At 41.1% G+C, this 26,084-nt stretch overlaps 1 protein-coding gene across 1 annotated transcript in view; it reads right to left on the bottom strand.

Annotated features, from left to right (window-relative positions):
- The window catches only part of HAO2 (hydroxyacid oxidase 2), a 113,303-nt gene extending 89,544 nt beyond the window's left edge, over nucleotides 1-23,759 (bottom strand). The window contains exon 1 of the mRNA XM_075848270.1: nucleotides 23,602-23,759. The gene's annotated coding sequence lies outside the window, so the exon portion shown is untranslated. The remainder of the gene's footprint in view (nucleotides 1-23,601) is intronic.
- Nucleotides 23,760-26,084: the final 2,325 nt, after the last annotated feature.

Genomic DNA, 26,084 nt, shown 5'->3' with positions numbered 1-26,084 from the left:
TGTGTCTGATATCAGCCGCTCCTCTTATATCACTGCTGTACTATTATATCCTCCAGTCCTTACATCTATATATGTGACTGATATCAGCTGCTCCTCTTATATCACTGCTGTACTATTATATCCTCCAGTCCTTACATCTGTATATGTGATATCAGCAGCTCCTCTTATAACACTGCTGTACTATTATACCCTCCAGTCCTTACATCTATATATGTGACTGATATCAGCCGCTTCTCTTATATCACTGCTGTACTATTATATCCTCCAGTCCTTACATCTATATATGTGACTGATATCAGCCGCTCCTCTTATAACACTGCTGTACTATTATATCCTCCAGTCCTTACATCTATATATGTAAATGATAACAGCCGCTTCTCTTATATCACTGCTGTACTATTATATCCCCCAGGTCCTTACATCTATATATGTGACTGATATCAGCCTCTCCTCTTATATCGCTGCTGTACTATTATATCCTCCAGTCCTTACATCTATATATGTGACTGATATTAGCCGCTCCTCTTATATCACTGCTGTACTATTATATCCTCCAGTCCTTACATCTATGTATGTGACTGATATCAGCCGCTCCTCTTATATCACTGCTGTACTATTATATCCTCCACTCCTTACATCTATATATGTGACTGATATCAGCCGCTCCTCTTATATCACTGCTGTACTATTATATCCTCCAGTCCTTACATCTATATATGTGACTGATATCAGCCGCTCCTATTATATCACTGCTGTACTATTATATCCTCCAGTCCTTACATCTATATATGTGACTGATATCAGCCGCTCCTCTTATAACACTGCTGTACTATTATATCCTCCAGTCCTTACATCTATATATGTGACTGATATCAGCAGCTCCTCTCATATCACTGCTGTACTATTATATCCCCCAGTCCTTACATCTATATATGTGACTGATATCAGCCGCTCCTCTTATATCACTGCTGTACTATTATATCCTCCAGTCCTTACATCTATATATGTGACTGATATCAGCCGCTCCTCTTATAACCCTGCTGTACTATTATATCCTCCAGTCCTTACATCTATATATGTGACTGATATCAGCCGCTCCTCTTATATCACTGCTGTATTATTATACCCTCCAGTCCTTACATCCATATATGTGACTGATATCAGCCGCTCCTCTTATAACACTGCTGTACTATTATATCCTCCAGTCCTTACATCTATATATGTGACTGATATCAGCCGCTCCTCTTATAACACTGCTGTACTATTATATCCTCCAGTCCTTACATCTATATATGTGACTGATATCAGCCGCTCCTCTCATATCACTGCTGTACTATTATATCCCCCAGTCCTTACATCTATATATGCGACTGATATCAGCCGCTCCTCTTATATCACTGCTGTACTATTATATCCTCCAGTCCTTACATCTATATATGTGTCTGATATCAGCCGCTCCTCTTATATCACTGCTGTACTATTATATCCTCCAGTCCTTACATCTATATATGTGATATCAGTCGCTCCTCTTATATCACTGCTGTAATATTATATCCTCCAGTCCTTACATCTATATATTCGACTGATATCAGCCACTCCTCTTATATCACTGCTGTACTATTATATCCTCCAGTCCTTACATCTATATATGTGACTGATATCAGCCGCTCCTCTTATATCACTGCTGTACTATTATATCCTCCAGTCCTTACATCTATATATGTGACTGATATCAGCCGCTCCTCTTATAACACTGCTGTACTATTATATCCTCCAGTCCTTACATCTATATATGTGATATCAGCCACTCCTCTTATATGACTGCTGTACTATTATATCCTCCAGTCCTTACAACTATATATGTGACTGATATCAGCTGCTCCTCTTATATCACTGCTGTACTATTATATCCTGCAGTCCTTACAACTATATATGTGACTGATATCAGCCGCTCCTCTTATATCACTGCTGTACTATTATATCCTCCAGTCCTTACATCTATATATGTGACTGATATCAGCCGCTCCTCTCATATCACTGCTGTACTATTATATCCCCCAGTCCTTACATCTATATATGTGACTGATATCAGCCGCTCCTCTTATATCACTGCTGTACTATTATATCCTCCAGTCCTTACAACTATATATGTGACTGATATCAGCTGCTCCTCTTATATCACTGCTGTACTATTATATCCTGCAGTTCTTACATCTATATATGTGACTGATATCAGCCGCTCCTCTTATAACCCTGCTGTACTATTATATCCCCCAGTCCTTACATCTATATATGTGACTGATATCAGCCGCTCCTCTTATATCACTGCTGTACTATTATATCCTCCAGTCCTTACAACTATATATGTGACTGATATCAGCCGCTCCTCTTATATCACTGCTGTACTATTATATCCTGCAGTCCTTACATCTATATATGTGATATCAGTCGCTCCTCTTATATCACTGCTGTACTATTATATCCTCCAGTCCTTACATCTATATATGCGACTGATATAAGCCGCTCCTCTTATATCACTGCTGTACTATTATATCCTCCAGTCCTTACATCTATATATGTGTCTGATATCAGCCGCTCCTCTTATATCACTGCTGTACTATTATATCCTCCAGTCCTTACATCTATATATCTGATATCAGCCGCTCCTCTTATATCACTGCTGTACTATTATATCCTCCAGTCCTTACATCTGTATATGTGATATCAGCAGCTCCTCTTATAACACTGCTGTACTATTATACCCTCCAGTCCTTACATCTATATATGTGACTGATATCAGCCGCTCCTCTTATATCGCTGCTGTACTATTATATCCTCCAGTCCTTACATCTATATATGTGACTGATATTAGCCGCTCCTCTTATATCACTGCTGTACTATTATATCCTCCAGTCCTTACATCTATGTATGTGACTGATATCAGCCGCTCCTCTTATATCACTGCTGTACTATTATATCCTCCAGTCCTTACATCTATATATGTGACTGATATCAGCCGCTCCTCTTATATCACTGCTGTACTATTATATACTCCAGTCCTTACATCTATATATGTGATATCAGTCGCTCCTCTTATATCACTGCTGTACTATTATATCCTCCAGTCCTTACATCTATATATTCGACTGATATCAGCCGCTCCTCTTATATCACTGCTGTACTATTATATCCTCCAGTCCTTACATCTATATATGTGACTGATATCAGCCGCTCCTCTTATATCACTGCTGTACTATTATATCCTCCAGTCCTTACATCTATATATGTGACTGATATCAGCCGCTCCTCTTATATCACTGCTGTACTATTATATCCTCCAGTCCTTACATCTATATATGTGACTGATATCAGCCGCTCCTCTTATAACACTGCTGTACTATTATATCCTCCAGTCCTTACATCTATATATGTGATATCAGCCACTCCTCTTATATGACTGCTGTACTATTATATCCTCCAGTCCTTACAACTATATATGTGACTGATATCAGCTGCTCCTCTTATATCACTGCTGTACTATTATATCCTGCAGTCCTTACAACTATATATGTGACTGATATCAGCCGCTCCTCTTATATCACTGCTGTACTATTATATCCTCCAGTACTTACATCTATATATGTGACTGATATCAGCCGCCCCTCTCATATCACTGCTGTACTATTATATCCCCCAGTCCTTACATCTATATATGTGACTGATATCAGCCGCTCCTCTTATATCACTGCTGTACTATTATATCCTCCAGTCCTTACAACTATATATGTGACTGATATCAGCTGCTCCTCTTATATCACTGCTGTACTATTATATCCTGCAGTTCTTACATCTATATATGTGACTGATATCAGCCGCTCCTCTTATAACCCTGCTGTACTATTATATCCCCCAGTCCTTACATCTATATATGTGACTGATATCAGCCGCTCCTCTTATATCACTGCTGTACTATTATATCCTCCAGTCCTTACAACTATATATGTGACTGATATCAGCCGCTCCTCTTATATCACTGCTGTACTATTATATCCTGCAGTCCTTACATCTATATATGTGATATCAGTCGCTCCTCTTATATCACTGCTGTACTATTATATCCTCCAGTCCTTACATCTATATATGCGACTGATATCAGCCGCTCCTCTTATATCACTGCTGTACTATTATATCCTCCAGTCCTTACATCTATATATGTGTCTGATATCAGCCGCTCCTCTTATATCACTGCTGTACTATTATATCCTCCAGTCCTTACATCTATATATCTGATATCAGCCGCTCCTCTTATATCACTGCTGTACTATTATATCCTCCAGTCCTTACATCTGTATATGTGATATCAGTCGCTCCTCTTATATCACTGCTGTACTATTATACACTCCAGTCCTTACATCTATATATGTGACTGATATCAGCCGCTCCTCTTATATCACTGCTGTACTATTATATCCTCCAGTCCTTACAACTATATATGTGACTGATATCAGCCGCTCCTCTTATATCACTGCTGTACTATTATATCTCCCAGGTCCTTACATCTATATATGTGACTGATATCAGCCTCTCCTCTTATATCGCTGCTGTACTATTATATCCTCCAGTCCTTACATCTATGTATGTGACTGATATCAGCCGCTCCTCTTATATCACTGCTGTACTATTATATCCTCCAGTCCTTACATCTATATATGTGACTGATATCAGCCGCTCCTCTTATATCACTGCTGTACTATTATATCCTCCAGTCCTTACATCTATATATGTGACGGATATCAGCCGCTCCTATTATATCACTGCTGTACTATTATATCCTCCAGTCCTTACATCTATATATGTGACTGATATCAGCCGCTCCTCTTATAACACTGCTGTACTATTATATCCCCCAGTCCTTACAACTATATATGTGACTGATATCAGCAGCTCCTCTTACATCACTGCTGTACTATTATATCCTCCAGTCCTTACATCTATATATGTGACGGATATCAGCCGCTCCTCTTATATCACTGCTGTACTATTATATACTCCAGTCCTTACATCTATATATGTGATATCAGTCGCTCCTCTTATATCACTGCTGTACTATTATATCCTCCAGTCCTTACATCTATATATTCGACTGATATCAGCCGCTCCTCTTATATCACTGCTGTACTATTATATCCTCCAGTCCTTACATCTATATATGTGACTGATATCAGCCGCTCCTCTTATATCACTGCTGTACTATTATATCCTCCAGTCCTTACATCTATATATGTGACTGATATCAGCCGCTCCTCTTATATCACTGCTGTACTATTATATCCTCCAGTCCTTACATCTATATATGTGACTGATATCAGCCGCTCCTCTTATAACACTGCTGTACTATTATATCCTCCAGTCCTTACATCTATATATGTGATATCAGCCACTCCTCTTATATGACTGCTGTACTATTATATCCTCCAGTCCTTACATCTATATATCTGATATCAGCCGCTCCTCTTATATCACTGCTGTACTATTATATCCTCCAGTCCTTACATCTGTATATGTGATATCAGCAGCTCCTCTTATAACACTGCTGTACTATTATACCCTCCAGTCCTTACATCTATATATGTGACTGATATCAGCCGCTCCTCTTATATCGCTGCTGTACTATTATATCCTCCAGTCCTTACATCTATATATGTGACTGATATTAGCCGCTCCTCTTATATCACTGCTGTACTATTATATCCTCCAGTCCTTACATCTATGTATGTGACTGATATCAGCCGCTCCACTTATATCACTGCTGTACTATTATATCCTCCAGTCCTTACATCTATATATGTGACTGATATCAGCCGCTCCTCTTATATCACTGCTGTACTATTATATACTCCAGTCCTTACATCTATATATGTGATATCAGTCGCTCCTCTTATATCACTGTTGTACTATTATATCCTCCAGTCCTTACATCTATATATTCGACTGATATCAGCCGCTCCTCTTATATCACTGCTGTACTATTATATCCTCCAGTCCTTACATCTATATATGTGACTGATATCAGCCGCTCCTCTTATATCACTGCTGTACTATTATATCCTCCAGTCCTTACATCTATATATGTGACTGATATCAGCCGCTCCTCTTATATCACTGCTGTACTATTATATCCTCCAGTCCTTACATCTATATATGTGACTGATATCAGCCGCTCCTCTTATAACACTGCTGTACTATTATATCCTCCAGTCCTTACATCTATATATGTGATATCAGCCACTCCTCTTATATGACTGCTGTACTATTATATCCTCCAGTCCTTACAACTATATATGTGACTGATATCAGCTGCTCCTCTTATATCACTGCTGTACTATTATATCCTGCAGTCCTTACAACTATATATGTGACTGATATCAGCCGCTCCTCTTATATCACTGCTGTACTATTATATCCTCCAGTACTTACATCTATATATGTGACTGATATCAGCCGCTCCTCTCATATCACTGCTGTACTATTATATCCCCCAGTCCTTACATCTATATATGTGACTGATATCAGCCGCTCCTCTTATATCACTGCTGTACTATTATATCCTCCAGTCCTTACAACTATATATGTGACTGATATCAGCTGCTCCTCTTATATCACTGCTGTACTATTATATCCTGCAGTTCTTACATCTATATATGTGACTGATATCAGCCGCTCCTCTTATAACCCTGCTGTACTATTATATCCCCCAGTCCTTACATCTATATATGTGACTGATATCAGCCGCTCCTCTTATATCACTGCTGTACTATTATATCCTCCAGTCCTTACAACTATATATGTGACTGATATCAGCCGCTCCTCTTATATCACTGCTGTACTATTATATCCTGCAGTCCTTACATCTATATATGTGATATCAGCCGCTCCTCTTATATCGCTGCTGTACTATTATATCCTCCAGTCCTTACATCTATATATGTGACTGATATTAGCCGCTCCTCTTATATCACTGCTGTACTATTATATCCTCCAGTCCTTACATCTATGTATGTGACTGATATCAGCCGCTCCACTTATATCACTGCTGTACTATTATATCCTCCAGTCCTTACATCTATATATGTGACTGATATCAGCCGCTCCTCTTATATCACTGCTGTACTATTATATACTCCAGTCCTTACATCTATATATGTGATATCAGTCGCTCCTCTTATATCACTGCTGTACTATTATATCCTCCAGTCCTTACATCTATATATTCGACTGATATCAGCCGCTCCTCTTATATCACTGCTGTACTATTATATCCTCCAGTCCTTACATCTATATATGTGACTGATATCAGCCGCTCCTCTTATATCACTGCTGTACTATTATATCCTCCAGTCCTTACATCTATATATGTGACTGATATCAGCCGCTCCTCTTATATCACTGCTGTACTATTATATCCTCCAGTCCTTACATCTATATATGTGACTGATATCAGCCGCTCCTCTTATAACACTGCTGTACTATTATATCCTCCAGTCCTTACATCTATATATGTGATATCAGCCACTCCTCTTATATGACTGCTGTACTATTATATCCTCCAGTCCTTACAACTATATATGTGACTGATATCAGCTGCTCCTCTTATATCACTGCTGTACTATTATATCCTGCAGTCCTTACAACTATATATGTGACTGATATCAGCCGCTCCTCTTATATCACTGCTGTACTATTATATCCTCCAGTACTTACATCTATATATGTGACTGATATCAGCCGCTCCTCTCATATCACTGCTGTACTATTATATCCCCCAGTCCTTACATCTATATATGTGACTGATATCAGCCGCTCCTCTTATATCACTGCTGTACTATTATATCCTCCAGTCCTTACAACTATATATGTGACTGATATCAGCTGCTCCTCTTATATCACTGCTGTACTATTATATCCTGCAGTTCTTACATCTATATATGTGACTGATATCAGCCGCTCCTCTTATAACCCTGCTGTACTATTATATCCCCCAGTCCTTACATCTATATATGTGACTGATATCAGCCGCTCCTCTTATATCACTGCTGTACTATTATATCCTCCAGTCCTTACAACTATATATGTGACTGATATCAGCCGCTCCTCTTATATCACTGCTGTACTATTATATCCTGCAGTCCTTACATCTATATATGTGATATCAGTCGCTCCTCTTATATCACTGCTGTACTATTATATCCTCCAGTCCTTACATCTATATATGCGACTGATATCAGCCGCTCCTCTTATATCACTGCTGTACTATTATATCCTCCAGTCCTTACATCTATATATGTGTCTGATATCAGCTGCTCCTCTTATATCACTGCTGTACTATTATATCCTCCAGTCCTTACATCTATATATCTGATATCAGCCGCTCCTCTTATATCACTGCTGTACTATTATATCCTCCAGTCCTTACATCTGTATATGTGATATCAGTCGCTCCTCTTATATCACTGCTGTACTATTATACACTCCAGTCCTTACATCTATATATGTGACTGATATCAGCCGCTCCTCTTATATCACTGCTGTACTATTATATCCTCCAGTCCTTACAACTATATATGTGACTGATATCAGCCGCTCCTCTTATATCACTGCTGTACTATTATATCTCCCAGGTCCTTACATCTATATATGTGACTGATATCAGCCTCTCCTCTTATATCGCTGCTGTACTATTATATCCTCCAGTCCTTACATCTATGTATGTGACTGATATCAGCCGCTCCTCTTATATCACTGCTGTACTATTATATCCTCCAGTCCTTACATCTATATATGTGACTGATATCAGCCGCTCCTCTTATATCACTGCTGTACTATTATATCCTCCAGTCCTTACATCTATATATGTGACGGATATCAGCCGCTCCTATTACATCACTGCTGTACTATTATATCCTCCAGTCCTTACATCTATATATGTGACTGATATCAGCCGCTCCTCTTATAACACTGCTGTACTATTATATCCCCCAGTCCTTACAACTATATATGTGACTGATATCAGCAGCTCCTCTTATATCACTGCTGTACTATTATATCCTCCAGTCCTTACATCTATATATGTGACGGATATCAGCCGCTCCTCTTATATCACTGCTGTACTATTATATACTCCAGTCCTTACATCTATATATGTGATATCAGTCGCTCCTCTTATATCACTGCTGTACTATTATATCCTCCAGTCCTTACATCTATATATTCGACTGATATCAGCCGCTCCTCTTATATCACTGCTGTACTATTATATCCTCCAGTCCTTACATCTATATATGTGACTGATATCAGCCGCTCCTCTTATATCACTGCTGTACTATTATATCCTCCAGTCCTTACATCTATATATGTGACTGATATCAGCCGCTCCTCTTATAACACTGCTGTACTATTATATCCTCCAGTCCTTACATCTATATATGTGATATCAGCCACTCCTCTTATATGACTGCTGTACTATTATATCCTCCAGTCCTTACAACTATATATGTGACTGATATCAGCTGCTCCTCTTATATCACTGCTGTACTATTATATCCTGCAGTCCTTACAACTATATATGTGACTGATATCAGCCGCTCCTCTTATATCACTGCTGTACTATTATATCCTCCAGTCCTTACATCTATATATGTGACTGATATCAGCCGCTTCTCTTATATCACTGCTGTACTATTATATCCTCCAGTCCTTACAACTATATATGTGACTGATATCAGCTGCTCCTCTTATATCACTGCTGTACTATTATATCCTGCAGTTCTTACATCTATATATGTGACTGATATCAGCCGCTCCTCTTATAACCCTGCTGTACTATTATATCCCCCAGTCCTTACATCTATATATGTGACTGATATCAGCCGCTCCTCTTATATCACTGCTGTACTATTATATCCTCCAGTCCTTACAACTATATATGTGACTGATATCAGCCGCTCCTCTTATATCACTGCTGTACTATTATATCCTGCAGTCCTTACATCTATATATGTGATATCAGTCGCTCCTCTTATATCACTGCTGTACTATTATATCCTCCAGTCCTTACATCTATATATGCGACTGATATAAGCCGCTCCTCTTATATCACTGCTGTACTATTATATCCTCCAGTCCTTACATCTATATATGTGTCTGATATCAGCCGCTCCTCTTATATCACTGCTGTACTATTATATCCTCCAGTCCTTACATCTATATATCTGATATCAGCCGCTCCTCTTATATCACTGCTGTACTATTATATCCTCCAGTCCTTACATCTGTATATGTGATATCAGCAGCTCCTCTTATAACACTGCTGTACTATTATACCCTCCAGTCCTTACATCTATATATGTGACTGATATCAGCCGCTCCTCTTATATCGCTGCTGTACTATTATATCCTCCAGTCCTTACATCTATATATGTGACTGATATTAGCCGCTCCTCTTATATCACTGCTGTACTATTATATCCTCCAGTCCTTACATCTATGTATGTGACTGATATCAGCCGCTCCTCTTATATCACTGCTGTACTATTATATCCTCCAGTCCTTACATCTATATATGTGACTGATATCAGCCGCTCCTCTTATATCACTGCTGTACTATTATATCCTCCAGTCCTTACATCTATATATGTGAATGATATCAGCCGCTCCTATTATATCACTGCTGTACTATTATATCCTCCAGTCCTTACATCTATATATGTGACTGATATCAGCCACTCCTCTTATAACACTGCTGTACTATTATATCCTCCAGTCCTTACATCTATATATGTGACTGATATCAGCAGCTCCTCTCATATCACTGCTGTACTATTATATCCCCCAGTCCTTACATCTATATATGTGACTGATATCAGCCGCTCCTCTTATATCACTGCTGTACTATTATATCCTCCAGTCCTTACAACTATATATGTGACTGATATCAGCTGCTCCTCTTATATCACTGCTGTATTATTATACCCTCCAGTCCTTACATCTATATATGTGACTGATATCAGCCGCTCCTCATATATCACTGCTGTACTATTATATCCTCCAGTCCTTACATCTATATATGTGACTGATATCAGCCGCTCCTCTTATAACACTGCTGTACTATTACATCCTCCAGTCCTTACATCTGTATATGTGATATCAGCCGCCACTCTTATATCACTGCTGTACTATTATACCCTCCAGTCCTTACATCTATATATGTGACTGATATCAGTCGCTCCTCTAATATCACTGCTGTACTATTATATCCTCCAGTCCTTACATCTATATATTTGACTGATATCAGCCGCTCTTCTTATATCACTGCTGTACTATTATATTCTCCAGTCCTTACATCTATATATGTGATATCAGTCGCTCCTCTTATATCACTTCTGTAATATTATATCCTCCAGTCCTTACATCTATATATGCGACTGATATCAGCCGCTCCTCTTATATCACTGCTGTACTATTATATCCTCCAGTCCTTACATCTATATATGTGACTGATATCAGCCGCTCCTCTTATATCACTGCTGTACTATTATATCCCCCAGTCCTTACATCTATATATGTGACTGATATCAGCCGCTCCTCTTATATCACTGCTGTACTATTATATCCTCCAGTCCTTACATCTATATATGTGATATCAGTCGCTCCTCTTATATCACTGCTGTACTATTCCTCCAGTCCTTACATCTATATATGCGACTGATATCAGCCGCTCCTCTTATATCACTGCTGTACTATTATATCCTCCAGTCCTTACATCTATATATGTGACTGATATCAGCCGCTCCTCTTATAACACTGCTGTACTATTATATCCTCCAGTCCTTACATCTATATATGTGACTGATATCAGCCGCTCCTCTCATATCACTGCTGTACTATTATATCCCCCAGTCCTTACATATATATATGTGACTGATATCAGCCGCTCCTCTTATATCACTGCTGTACTATTATATCCTCCAGTCCTTACAACTATATATGTGACTGATATCAGCCGCTCCTCTTATAGCCCTGCTGTACTATTATATCCTCCAGTCCTTACATCTATATATGTGACTGATATCAGCCGCTCCTCTTATATCACTGCTGTACTATTATACCCTCCAGTCCTTACATCTATATATGTGACTGATATCAGCCGCTCCTCTTATATCACTGCTGTACTATTATATCCTCCAGTCCTTACATCTATATATGTGACTGATATCAGCCGCTCCTCTTATAGCCCTGCTGTACTATTATATCCTCCAGTCCTTACATCTATATATGTGACTGATATCTGCCGCTCCTCTTATATCACTGCTGTACTATTATACCCTCCAGTCCTTACATCTATATATGTGACTGATATCAGCCGCTCCTCTTATATCACTGCTGTACTATTATATCCTCCAGTCCTTACATCTATATATGTGACTGATATCAGCCGCTCCTCTTATATCACTGCTGTACTATTATATCCTCCAGTCCTTACATCTATATATGTGACTGATATCAGCCGCTCCTCTCATATCACTGCTGTACTATTATATCCCCCAGTCCTTACATCTATATATGTGACTGATATCAGCCGCTCCTCTTATATCACTGCTGTACTATGATATCCTCCAGTCCTTACAACTATATATGTGACTGATATCAGCCGCTCCTCTTATATCACTGCTGTACTATTATATCTCCCAGGTCCTTACATCTATATATGTGACTGATATCAGCCTCTCCTCTTATATCGCTGCTGTACTATTATATCCTCCAGTCCTTACATCTATGTATGTGACTGATATCAGCCGCTCCTCTTATATCACTGCTGTAGTATTATATCCTCCAGTCCTTACATCTATATATGTGACTGATATCAGCCGCTCCTCTTATATCACTGCTGTACTATTATATCCTCCAGTCCTTACATCTATATATGTGACGGATATCAGCCGCTCCTATTATATCACTGCTGTACTATTATATCCTCCAGTCCTTACATCTATATATGTGACTGATATCAGCCGCTCCTCTTATAACACTGCTGTACTATTATATCCCCTAGTCCTTACAACTATATATGTGACTGATATCAGCCGCTCCTCTTATATCACTGCTGTACTATTATATCCTCCAGTCCTTACATCTATATATGTGACGGATATCAGCCGCTCCTCTTATATCACTGCTGTACTATTATATACTCCAGTCCTTACATCTATATATGTGATATCAGTCGCTCCTCTTATATCACTGCTGTACTATTATATCCTCCAGTCCTTACATCTATATATTCGACTGATATCAGCCGCTCCTCTTATATCACTGCTGTACTATTATATCCTCCAGTCCTTACATCTATATATGTGACTGATATCAGCCGCTCCTCTTATATCACTGCTGTACTATTATATCCTCCAGTCCTTACATCTATATATGTGACTGATATCAGCCGCTCCTCTTATATCACTGCTGTACTATTATATCCTCCAGTCCTTACATCTATATATGTGACTGATATCAGCCGCTCCTCTTATAACACTGCTGTACTATTATATCCTCCAGTCCTTACATCTATATATGTGATATCAGCCACTCCTCTTATATGACTGCTGTACTATTATATCCTCCAGTCCTTACAACTATATATGTGACTGATATCAGCTGCTCCTCTTATATCACTGCTGTACTATTATATCCTGCAGTCCTTACAACTATATATGTGACTGATATCAGCCGCTCCTCTTATATCACTGCTGTACTATTATATCCTCCAGTCCTTACATCTATATATGTGACTGATATCAGCCGCTCCTCTCATATCACTGCTGTACTATTATATCCCCCAGTCCTTACATCTATATATGTGACTGATATCAGCCGCTCCTCTTATATCACTGCTGTACTATTATATCCTCCAGTCCTTACAACTATATATGTGACTGATATCAGCTGCTCCTCTTATATCACTGCTGTACTATTATATCCTGCAGTTCTTACATCTATATATGTGACTGATATCAGCCGCTCCTCTTATAACCCTGCTGTACTATTATATCCCCCAGTCCTTACATCTATATATGTGACTGATATCAGCCGCTCCTCTTATATCACTGCTGTACTATTATATCCTCCAGTCCTTACAACTATATATGTGACTGATATCAGCCGCTCCTCTTATATCACTGCTGTACTATTATATCCTGCAGTCCTTACATCTATATATGTGATATCAGTCGCTCCTCTTATATCACTGCTGTACTATTATATCCTCCAGTCCTTACATCTGTATATGTGATATCAGCAGCTCCTCTTATAACACTGCTGTACTATTATACCCTCCAGTCCTTACATCTATATATGTGACTGATATCAGCCGCTCCTCTTATATCGCTGCTGTACTATTATATCCTCCAGTCCTTACATCTATATATGTGACTGATATTAGCCGCTCCTCTTATATCACTGCTGTACTATTATATCCTCCAGTCCTTACATCTATGTATGTGACTGATATCAGCCGCTCCTCTTATATCACTGCTGTACTATTATATCCTCCAGTCCTTACATCTATATATGTGACTGATATCAGCCGCTCCTCTTATATCACTGCTGTACTATTATATCCTCCAGTCCTTACATCTATATATGTGAATGATATCAGCCGCTCCTATTATATCACTGCTGTACTATTATATCCTCCAGTCCTTACATCTATATATGTGACTGATATCAGCCGCTCCTCTTATAACACTGCTGTACTATTATATCCTCCAGTCCTTACATCTATATATGTGACTGATATCAGCAGCTCCTCTCATATCACTGCTGTACTATTATATCCCCCAGTCCTTACATCTATATATGTGACTGATATCAGCCGCTCCTCTTATATCACTGCTGTACTATTATATCCTCCAGTCCTTACAACTATATATGTGACTGATATCAGCTGCTCCTCTTACATCACTGCTGTATTATTATACCCTCCAGTCCTTACATCTATATATGTGACTGATATCAGCCGCTCCTCATATATCACTGCTGTATTATTATACCCTCCAGTCCTTACAACTATATATGTGACTGATATCAGCTGCTCCTCTTATATCACTGCTGTACTATTATATCCTGCAGTTCTTACATCTATATATGTGACTGATATCAGCCGCTCCTCTTATAACCCTGCTGTACTATTATATCCCCCAGTCCTTACATCTATATATGTGACTGATATCAGCCGCTCCTCTTATATCACTGCTGTACTATTATATCCTCCAGTCCTTACAACTATATATGTGACTGATATCAGCCGCTCCTCTTATATCACTGCTGTACTATTATATCCTCCAGTCCTTACATCTGTATATGTGATATCAGCAGCTCCTCTTATAACACTGCTGTACTATTATACCCTCCAGTCCTTACATCTATATATGTGACTGATATCAGCCGCTCCTCTTATATCGCTGCTGTACTATTATATCCTCCAATCCTTACATCTATATATGTGACTGATATTAGCCGCTCCTCTTATATCACTGCTGTACTATTATATCCTCCAGTCCTTACATCTATGTATGTGACTGATATCAGCCGCTCCTCTTATATCACTGCTGTACTATTATATCCTCCAGTCCTTACATCTATATATGTGACTGATATCAGCCGCTCCTCTTATATCACTGCTGTACTATTATATCCTCCAGTCCTTACATCTATATATGTGAATGATATCAGCCGCTCCTATTATATCACTGCTGTACTATTATATCCTCCAGTCCTTACATCTATATATGTGACTGATATCAGCCGCTCCTCTTATAACACTGCTGTACTATTATATCCTCCAGTCCTTACATCTATATATGTGACTGATATCAGCAGCTCAACTCATATCACTGCTGTACTATTATATCCCCCAGTCCTTACATCTATATATGTGACTGATATCAGCCGCTCCTCTTATATCACTGCTGTACTATTATATCCTCCAGTCCTTACATCTATATATGTGACTGATATCAGCCGCTCTTCTTATATCACTGCTGTACTATTATATTCTCCAGTCCTTACATCTATATATGTGATATCAGTCGCTCCTCTTATATCACTTCTGTAATATTATATCCTCCAGTCCTTACATCTATATATGCGACTGATATCAGCCGCTCCTCTTATATCACTGCTGTACTATTATATCCTCCAGTCCTTACATCTATATATGTGACTGATATCAGCCGCTCCTCTTATATCACTGCTGTACTATTATATCCCCCAGTCCTTACATCTATATATGTGACTGATATCAGCCGCTCCTCTTATATCACTGCTGTACTATTATATCCTCCAGTCCTTACATCTATATATGTGATATCAGTCGCTCCTCTTATATCACTGCTGTACTATTCCTCCAGTCCTTACATCTATATATGCGACTGATATCAGCCGCTCCTCTTATATCACTGCTGTACTATTATATCCTCCAGTCCTTACATCTATATATGTGACTGATATCAGCCGCTCCTCTTATAACACTGCTGTACTATTATATCCTCCAGTCCTTACATCTATATATGTGACTGATATCAGCCGCTCCTCTCATATCACTGCTGTACTATTATATCCCCCAGTCCTTACATATATATATGTGACTGATATCAGCCGCTCCTCTTATATCACTGCTGTACTATTATATCCTCCAGTCCTTACAACTATATATGTGACTGATATCAGCTGCTCCTCTTATATCACTGCTGTGCTATTATATCCTGCAGTCCTTACATCTATATATGTGACTGATATCAGCCGCTCCTCTTATAGCCCTGCTGTACTATTATATCCTCCAGTCCTTACATCTATATATGTGACTGATATCAGCCGCTCCTCTTATATCACTGCTGTACTATTATACCCTCCAGTCCTTACATCTATATATGTGACTGATATCAGCCGCTCCTCTTATATCACTGCTGTACTATTATATCCTCCAGTCCTTACATCTATATATGTGACTGATATCAGCCGCTCCTCTTATAGCCCTGCTGTACTATTATATCCTCCAGTCCTTACATCTATATATGTGACTGATATCTGCCGCTCCTCTTATATCACTGCTGTACTATTCCTCCAGTCCTTACATCTATATATGCGACTGATATCAGCCGCTCCTCTTATATCACTGCTGTACTATTATATCCTCCAGTCCTTACATCTATATATGTGACTGATATCAGCCGCTCCTCTTATAACACTGCTGTACTATTATATCCTCCAGTCCTTACATCTATATATGTGACTGATATCAGCCGCTCCTCTCATATCACTGCTGTACTATTATATCCCCCAGTCCTTACATATATATATGTGACTGATATCAGCCGCTCCTCTTATATCACTGCTGTACTATTATATCCTCCAGTCCTTACAACTATATATGTGACTGATATCAGCTGCTCCTCTTATATCACTGCTGTACTATTATATCCTGCAGTCCTTACATCTATATATGTGACTGATATCAGCCGCTCCTCTTATAGCCCTGCTGTACTATTATATCCTCCAGTCCTTACATCTATATATGTGACTGATATCAGCCGCTCCTCTTATATCACTGCTGTACTATTATACCCTCCAGTCCTTACATCTATATATGTGACTGATATCAGCCGCTCCTCTTATATCACTGCTGTACTATTATATCCTCCAGTCCTTACATCTATATATGTGACTGATATCAGCCGCTCCTCTTATAGCCCTGCTGTACTATTATATCCTCCAGTCCTTACATCTATATATGTGACTGATATCTGCCGCTCCTCTTATATCACTTCTGTACTATTATATCCTCCAGTCCTTACATCTATATATGTGACTGATATCAGCCGCTCCTCTTATATCACTGCTGTACTATTATATTCTCTAGTCCTTACATCTATATATGTGATATCAGTCGCTCCTCTTATATCACTTCTGTAATATTATATCCTTCAGTCCTTACATCTATATATGCGACTGATATCAGCCGCTCCTCTTATATCACTGCTGTACTATTATATCCTCCAGTCCTTACATCTATATATGTGATATAAGTCGCTCCTCTTATATCACTGCTGTACTATTATATCCTCCAGTCCTTACATCTATATATGTGACTGATATCAGCCGCTCCTCTTATATCACTGCTGTACTATTATATCCTCCAGTCCTTACATCTATATATGTGACTGATATCAGCCGCTCCTCTTAAATCACTGCTGTACTATTATATCCTCCAGTCCTTACAGATATATATGTGACTGATATCAGCCGCTCCTCTTATATCACTGCTGTACTATTATATCCTCCAGTCCTTACATCTATATATGTGACTGATATCAGCCGCTCCTCTTATATCACTGCTGTACTATTATATCCTCCAGTCCTTACATCTATATATGTGACTGATATCAGCAGCTCCTCTTATATCACTGCTGTACTATTATATCCTCCAGTCCTTACATCTATATATATGACTGATATCAGACGCTCCTCTTATATCACTGCTGTACTATTATATCCTCCAGTCCTTACATCTATATATGCGACTGATATCAGCCGCTCCTCTTATATCACTGCTGTACTATTATATCCTCCAGTCCTTACATCTATATATGTGACTGATATCAGCCGCTCCTCTTAAATCACTGCTGTACTATTATATCCTCCAGTCCTTACAGATATATATGTGACTGATATCAGCCGCTCCTCTTATATCACTGCTGTACTATTATATCCTCCAGTCCTTACATCTATATATGTGACTGATATCAGCCGCTCCTCTTATATCACTGCTGTACTATTATATCCTCCAGTCCTTACATCTATATATGTGACTGATATCAGCAGCTCCTCTTATATCACTGCTGTACTATTATATCCTCCAGTCCTTACATCTATATATGTGACTGATATCAGCCGCTCCTCTTATATCACTGCTGTACTATTATATTCTCTAGTCCTTACATCTATATATGTGATATCAGTCGCTCCTCTTATATCACTTCTGTAATATTATATCCTTCAGTCCTTACATCTATATATGCGACTGATATCAGCCGCTCCTCTTATATCACTGCTGTACTATTATATCCTCCAGTCCTTACATCTATATATGTGATATAAGTCGCTCCTCTTATATCACTGCTGTACTATTATATCCTCCAGTCCTTACATCTATATATGTGACTGATATCAGCCGCTCCTCTTATATCACTGCTGTACTATTATATCCTCCAGTCCTTACATCTATATATGTGACTGATATCAGCCGCTCCTCTTAAATCACTGCTGTACTATTATATCCTCCAGTCCTTACAGATATATATGTGACTGATATCAGCCGCTCCTCTTATATCACTGCTGTACTATTATATCCTCCAGTCCTTACATCTATATATGTGACTGATATCAGCCGCTCCTCTTATATCACTGCTGTACTATTATATCCTCCAGTCCTTACATCTATATATGTGACTGATATCAGCAGCTCCTCTTATATCACTGCTGTACTATTATATCCTCCAGTCCTTACATCTATATATATGACTGATATCAGACGCTCCTCTTATATCACTGCTGTACTATTATATCCTCCAGTCCTTACATCTATATATGCGACTGATATCAGCCGCTCCTCTTATATCACTGCTGTACTATTATATCCTCCAGTCCTTACATCTATATATGTGACTGATATCAGCCGCTCCTCTTAAATCACTGCTGTACTATTATATCCTCCAGTCCTTACAGATATATATGTGACTGATATCAGCCGCTCCTCTTATATCACTGCTGTACTATTATATCCTCCAGTCCTTACATCTATATATGTGACTGATATCAGCCGCTCCTCTTATATCACTGCTGTACTATTATATCCTCCAGTCCTTACATCTATATATGTGACTGATATCAGCAGCTCCTCTTATATCACTGCTGTACTATTATATCCTCCAGTCCTTACATCTATATATGTGACTGATATCAGCCGCTCCTCTTATATCACTGCTGTACTATTATATCCTCCAGTCCTTACATCTATATATGTGACTGATATCAGCCGCTCCTCTCATATCACTGCTGTACTATTATATCCTCCAGTCCTTACATCTATATATGTGACTGATATCAGCTGCTCCTCTTATAACACTCCCACTATTATAAGCTGTGGATTATGGGTGCCCCTTTACAGCCTGGAGCGGGTACTGGGTCTGGTGAGTGGACATGGACATACAAGCAGTTGCGTAACTACCGCGGTAGCAGCAGTAGCGGCTGCTACGGGGCCCGGGGCTTGAGGGGGCCCGTGCCGCCAGCCGACACGCCCTCCCAAATGCCCGGTGGCGCCGCTAGCAGCCGTTATGGCTGCTACAGGGGTAGTACCGCTACTGTGGGGCCCACGCCACCGAGCCTTACACAGGCACTCTCATGCCTGTAGGTGTCGCTAGCACCGGAGGGGGCCCCGGTGCTAGCGGCAGCCAAATACATGTATTAGCACTGAATGGCCGGGCATGTTCCGTGCCTTACCATCCAGTGCCTTACAATGACACTGATTGGCTAGCGGCGCGATGACATCATCGCGCCGCTTCCATGCTTGGAAGGTGCTGATTGGCTGGGCAAGTCATTCTGCCCCGCCAATCAGTATCATTGAAGGACGCTCATTCAGCTCCTGCAGACATGCTCAGAAGAGAGCATGTCTGCATCGCCAGTGAACAGCGTGGGAACCGGAGAATGTGAGTATGTCAACTTTATATTTTTTTTTCCTCATAAAAATGTGAATGGCATTATCTATAGTGTGGGGGGGGGGTCTATCTACAGGGGGGGTCGTCTTTATGTGGGCTATTATATATAGGGGGGTCTATATGTGTGGCAGTAGCTACAGGGGGGTCTATATGTGGGGTGTGGGCCACTATATACAGGGGGGGTCTATATGTGGGGCACTAGCTACAGGGGAGGTCTGTATGTGGGGATGTGGGCCACTATCTACAGGGGGTCTATATGTGGGGCAGTATATGTGAGACACTATACAGGGGTGGGCTATATGTAGAGCACTATCTACAGGGGAGCTATTTTTTAGGGTACGTTCTATAGGGGTGGGCTATGTGTGGGACACTATATACAGGGGTGGGTTACCTGTGGGGCACTAGCAACATGGTGGCTATATGTAGGGCACAGTCTACAGGGGTGGGCTATATGTGGGACAATATCTACAGAGGTGGGCTATACGTGGAGCACTAACTATAGGGGGAGCTATATGTAGGGCAGCACGGTGGCTCAGTGGTTAGCACTATTGCCTTGCAGCTCTGGAGTCCATATGTGGGCACTATCTACAGGGGCTTCTATGTAGGTCACTATCTATAGGGGGCACGGTGTGTGTGTGTGTGTGTGTGTGTGTGTGTGTGTGTGTGTGTGTGTGTGTGTGTTATATTTAGATGTGTTGAGAATTGTAACTTTGTTTATAGGTGCAGAAATGTTTTAAAAGTGAGAAGCTGAAGACATCTGAGCGGAAAACTGCAGAAATGGGTCATGGCCGGGAGAAATCCATCATAGATGTCTGAACCGGAGGGAGAAGAAAAGAACTAGAATCTGAGACGTCACGTCACCGGTGAGTCACTTAATGTAAATGTTTATTCTGCCTCTACTGTGTGATCTGCAGCGAGATGATGGTTGTATGATTTTTTTTGGTGAAACCGCGTCTCCCAGCATATCCTTATCATTGTTTCGGCCATGCTGGGAGCTGTCGTTTTACGCCGTACAAACCTATGCGCTGTGGCGTAAATACCGCTATAGCAGCCGTAGCGACTTCTACAGGGCCTGCAGCATGAGGGGGCCCGTGCTACCCGCCGACACGGCCCCTCCCATGGCCGCAGGCTCCGCTAGCAGCAGCTATGGCTGTTTCAGCGCGACGCCACTGAAGGGGTTGTTCCTACAAAAGACCTGCATCCCCCAACCACAGGATAGGGGATACATGTGGGATCGCTGGGACGCCCAGCGATGAGAACGGGGCTACAAAAGACCTGCATCCCCCAACCACAGGATAGGGGATACATGTGGGATCGCTGGGACGCCCAGCGATGAGAACGGGGGACCGAAAGTCCCCCCTAAGTTCTCCATGACAAACCTCGGACTTCCGGGGTCTGTGTCTGCAGCTCCATGGAAATGACTTGTGCACCGGTCGTGCTTGTGCACATGCGTGACCAGCGCTCCTTTCATTTTTATTCATGGAGATCACAATGTAATCCCCTATCCTGTGGATAGGGGATGCATGTCTTTTGTAGGACAAACTATAGGCCGTTTTTTTTTTTTTGGGGGGGGGGGGGTCTGTATGGCGTAATCTACAGAGGGGGTCTGTATGGCGTAATCTACAGAGGGGGTCTGTATGGCGTTATCTACAGAGGGGGTCTGTATGGCGTAATCTACAGAGGGGGTCTGTATGGCGTTATCTACAGAGGGGGTCTGTATGGCGTTATCTACAGAGGGGGTCTGTATGGCGTTATCTACAGGGGGGGCTGTATGGCGTTATCTACAGAGGGGGCTGTATGGCGTTCTCTACAGAGGGGGTCTGTATGGCGTTATCTACAGGGGGGGCTGTATGGCGTTATCTACAGAGGGGGCTGTATGGCGTTCTCTACAGAGGGGGTCTGTATGGCGTAATCTACAGAGGGGGTCTGTATGGCGTTATCTACAGAGGGGGTCTGTATGGCGTTATCTACAGAGGGGGTCTGTATGGCGTTATCTACAGAGGGGGTCTGTATGGCGTTATCTACAGAGGGGGTCTGTATGGCGTTATCTACAGGGGGGGCTGTATGGCGTTATCTACAGAGGGGGCTGTATGGCGTTCTCTACAGAGGGGGTCTGTATGGCGTTATCTACAGAGGGGGTCTGTATGGCGTTATCTACAGAGGGGGTCTGTATGGCGTTATCTACAGAGGGGGTCTGTATGGCGTTATCTACAGGGGGGGCTGTATGGCGTTCTCTACAGAGGGGGTCTGTATGGCGTTATCTACAGAGGGGGTCTGTATGGCGTTCTCTACAGAGGGGGTCTGTATGGCGTTATCTACAGAGGGGGTCTGTATGGCGTTATCTACAGAGGGGGTCTGTATGGCGTTATCTACAGAGGGGGTCTGTATGGCGTTATCTACAGAGGGGGTCTGTATGGCGTTATCTACAGAGGGGGTCTGTATGGCGTTATCTACAGAGGGGGCTGTATGGCGTTCTCTACAGAGGGCGCTGTGTGGTGGAATCTATAGGGAGGCACTATCTACAAGGGGGGGGGGGGTTGTGTGATACCCAGCAGAGGGGGGGGGGGGCCCAGTCAAAAGTTTGCTATGGGGCCCAGTCTTTCCTAGTTACGCCCCTGCATACATGGCTACAATGACGGTGGCTTTGGCTCCAGCAGATGATGGTAATAACCCAGCACAGTGTATTGTCTCTTTAAGAGATTTGCAGAGCTGTCACTCCGGAGCCTCTGCCCCTTCTGCCGCCCCTGGCACAGAGCACAGACACATACATGCCGCTTACCTGTATATGGGCTCTGGATCCAGCAAGACTGGCTGCAGTAAGGAGCCCCTGTGCCCCCTCTCTGTTCAAAGTACAAGACAGGACACCTTTGGCCGGCTAATCGCCTATAATAACAACACTGTTCGCCACTACTGCCGCGTGTGTTTTTTTTCATGAACAAACAGTACGCAAAGGATTAACCCCGCCCTGACCTCTGGCTTTGTATCTGGGGGAGTGCATTGTCCTACGCCTGAGGGATGTGGTCAGGGGGTGAGGGGTGGACAGAGGGGACTCACAGGACGCATAAGGCAAGGGTTACACGGCGACTTTGGTCGCGTGACATCAAGACGCACTGCAAAATAGTTTTTGCGATTAGGGTGCAATTCGATTTGATATGTCGAATTTAAGTCGCAGTCAGAACTGCCATGTTGTGGTTGCGTAACTGGCATGTTGCGTGACTGAAGTTGCCATATAGCCCTGCCTGCAACCAAAGAAGGTGCACTGTCCGGAAATTGATACATACAAAAAATACCACCATACAATGCCCAGAAAATACCACCATACAATGCCCAGAATATACTTCCATACAATGTCCAACATATACCGTCATTAAATGCCCAAAATATACCGCCATGCAATGCTTAAAATAGACCACCATACAACGTCCAAAATATACCGCCATACAATGCACAAAATATACCGCCATACAATGCACAAAATATACCGCCATACAATGCACAAAATATACCGCCATACAATGCACAAAATATACCACCATACAATGCACAAAATATACCGCCATACAATGCACAAAATATACCGCCATACAATGCCCAACATATACCGCCAAACAATACCCAGAATATACCGCCATACAATGCCCAAAATATACCGCCATACAATGCACAAAATATACCGCCATACAATGCACAAAATATACCGCCATACAATGCACAAAATATACCACCATACAATGCCCAAAATATACCGCCATACAATGCACAAAATATACCGCCATACAATGCCCAACATATACCGCCAAACAATACCCAGAATATACCGCCATACAACGCCAAAATATATTGCCATACAATGCCCAAAATATACCGCCATACAATGCACAAAATATACCGCCATACAATGCACAAAATATACCGCCATACAATGCACAAAATATACCGCCATACAATGCACAAAATATACCGCCATACAATGCACAAAATATACCGCCATACAATGCCCAACATATACCGCCAAACAATACCCAGAATATACCGCCATACAACGCCAAAATATATTGCCATACAATGCCCAAAATATATTGCCATACAATGCCCAAAATTTACCACCAAACAATGCCCAACATATACTGCCATAAAAGCTTAAAATATACTGCTATAAAATGCCCAAGATATACCACCGTACAATGGTCAAAATATATTGCCGTGCAATGCCAGATACAAAAGGGGTTAATGGTAAGTCCCTGGTTGCTGAGGGCAGTGAAGGTTTACATGCTTTGCCCTCAGTTTGCTTCTGAGTCCTAGGGGGTCCCAAGAAAACAGGGGTCCTAGGCAACTGCCGAGCTTGTCACTTACTAAAACTGGACACATCGTTCTGCACATACAGTGAAGGAAATAAGTATTTGATCCCTTGCTGATTTTGTAAGTTTGCCCACTGTCAAAGACATGAACAGTCTAGAATTTTTAGGCTAGGTTAATTTTACCAGTGAGAGATAGATTATATAAAAAAAACAGAAAATCACATAGTCAAAATGATATATATTTATTTGCATTGTGCACAGAGAAATAAGTATTTGATCCCTTTGGCAAACAAGACTTAATACTTGGTGGCAAAACCCTTGTTGGCAAGCACAGCAGTCAGACGTTTTTTGTAGTTGATGATGAGGTTTGCACACATGTTAGATGGAATTTTGGCCCACTCCTCTTTGCAGATCATCTGTAAATCATTAAGATTTCGAGGCTGTCGCTTGGCAACTCGGATCTTCTCCCTCCATAAGTTTTCGATGGGATTAAAGTCTGGAGACTGGCTAGGCCACTCCATGACCTTAATGTGCTTCTTTTTGAGCCACTCCTTTGTTGCCTTGGCTGTATGTTTCGGTTCATTGTCGTGCTGGAAGACCCAGCCGCGAGCCATTTTTAATGTCCTGGTGGAGGGAAGGAGGTTGTCACTCAGGATTTGACGGTACATGGCTCCATCCATTCTCCCATTGATGCGGTGAAGTAGTCTTGTGCCCTTAGCAGAGAAACATAATGTTTCCACCTCCATGCTTGACAGTGGGGACGGTGTTCTTTGGGTCATAGGCAGCATTTCTCTTCTTTCAAACACGGCGAGTTGAGTTAATGCCAAAGAGCTCAATTTTAGTCTCATCTGACCACAGCACCTTCTCCCAATCACTCTCAGAATCATCCAGATGTTCATTTGCAAACTTCAGACGGGCCTGTACATGTGCCTTCTTGAGCAGGGGGACCTTGCGGGCACTGCAG

The sequence above is a fragment of the Rhinoderma darwinii genome, unplaced genomic scaffold (assembly GCF_050947455.1).
Source record: "Rhinoderma darwinii isolate aRhiDar2 unplaced genomic scaffold, aRhiDar2.hap1 Scaffold_3160, whole genome shotgun sequence".
NCBI classification, from domain to species: Eukaryota; Metazoa; Chordata; class Amphibia; order Anura; family Rhinodermatidae; genus Rhinoderma; species Rhinoderma darwinii.
Note: the sequence above shows the minus strand (reverse complement) of the source record. Positions and strands in the feature narration are given on the sequence as shown.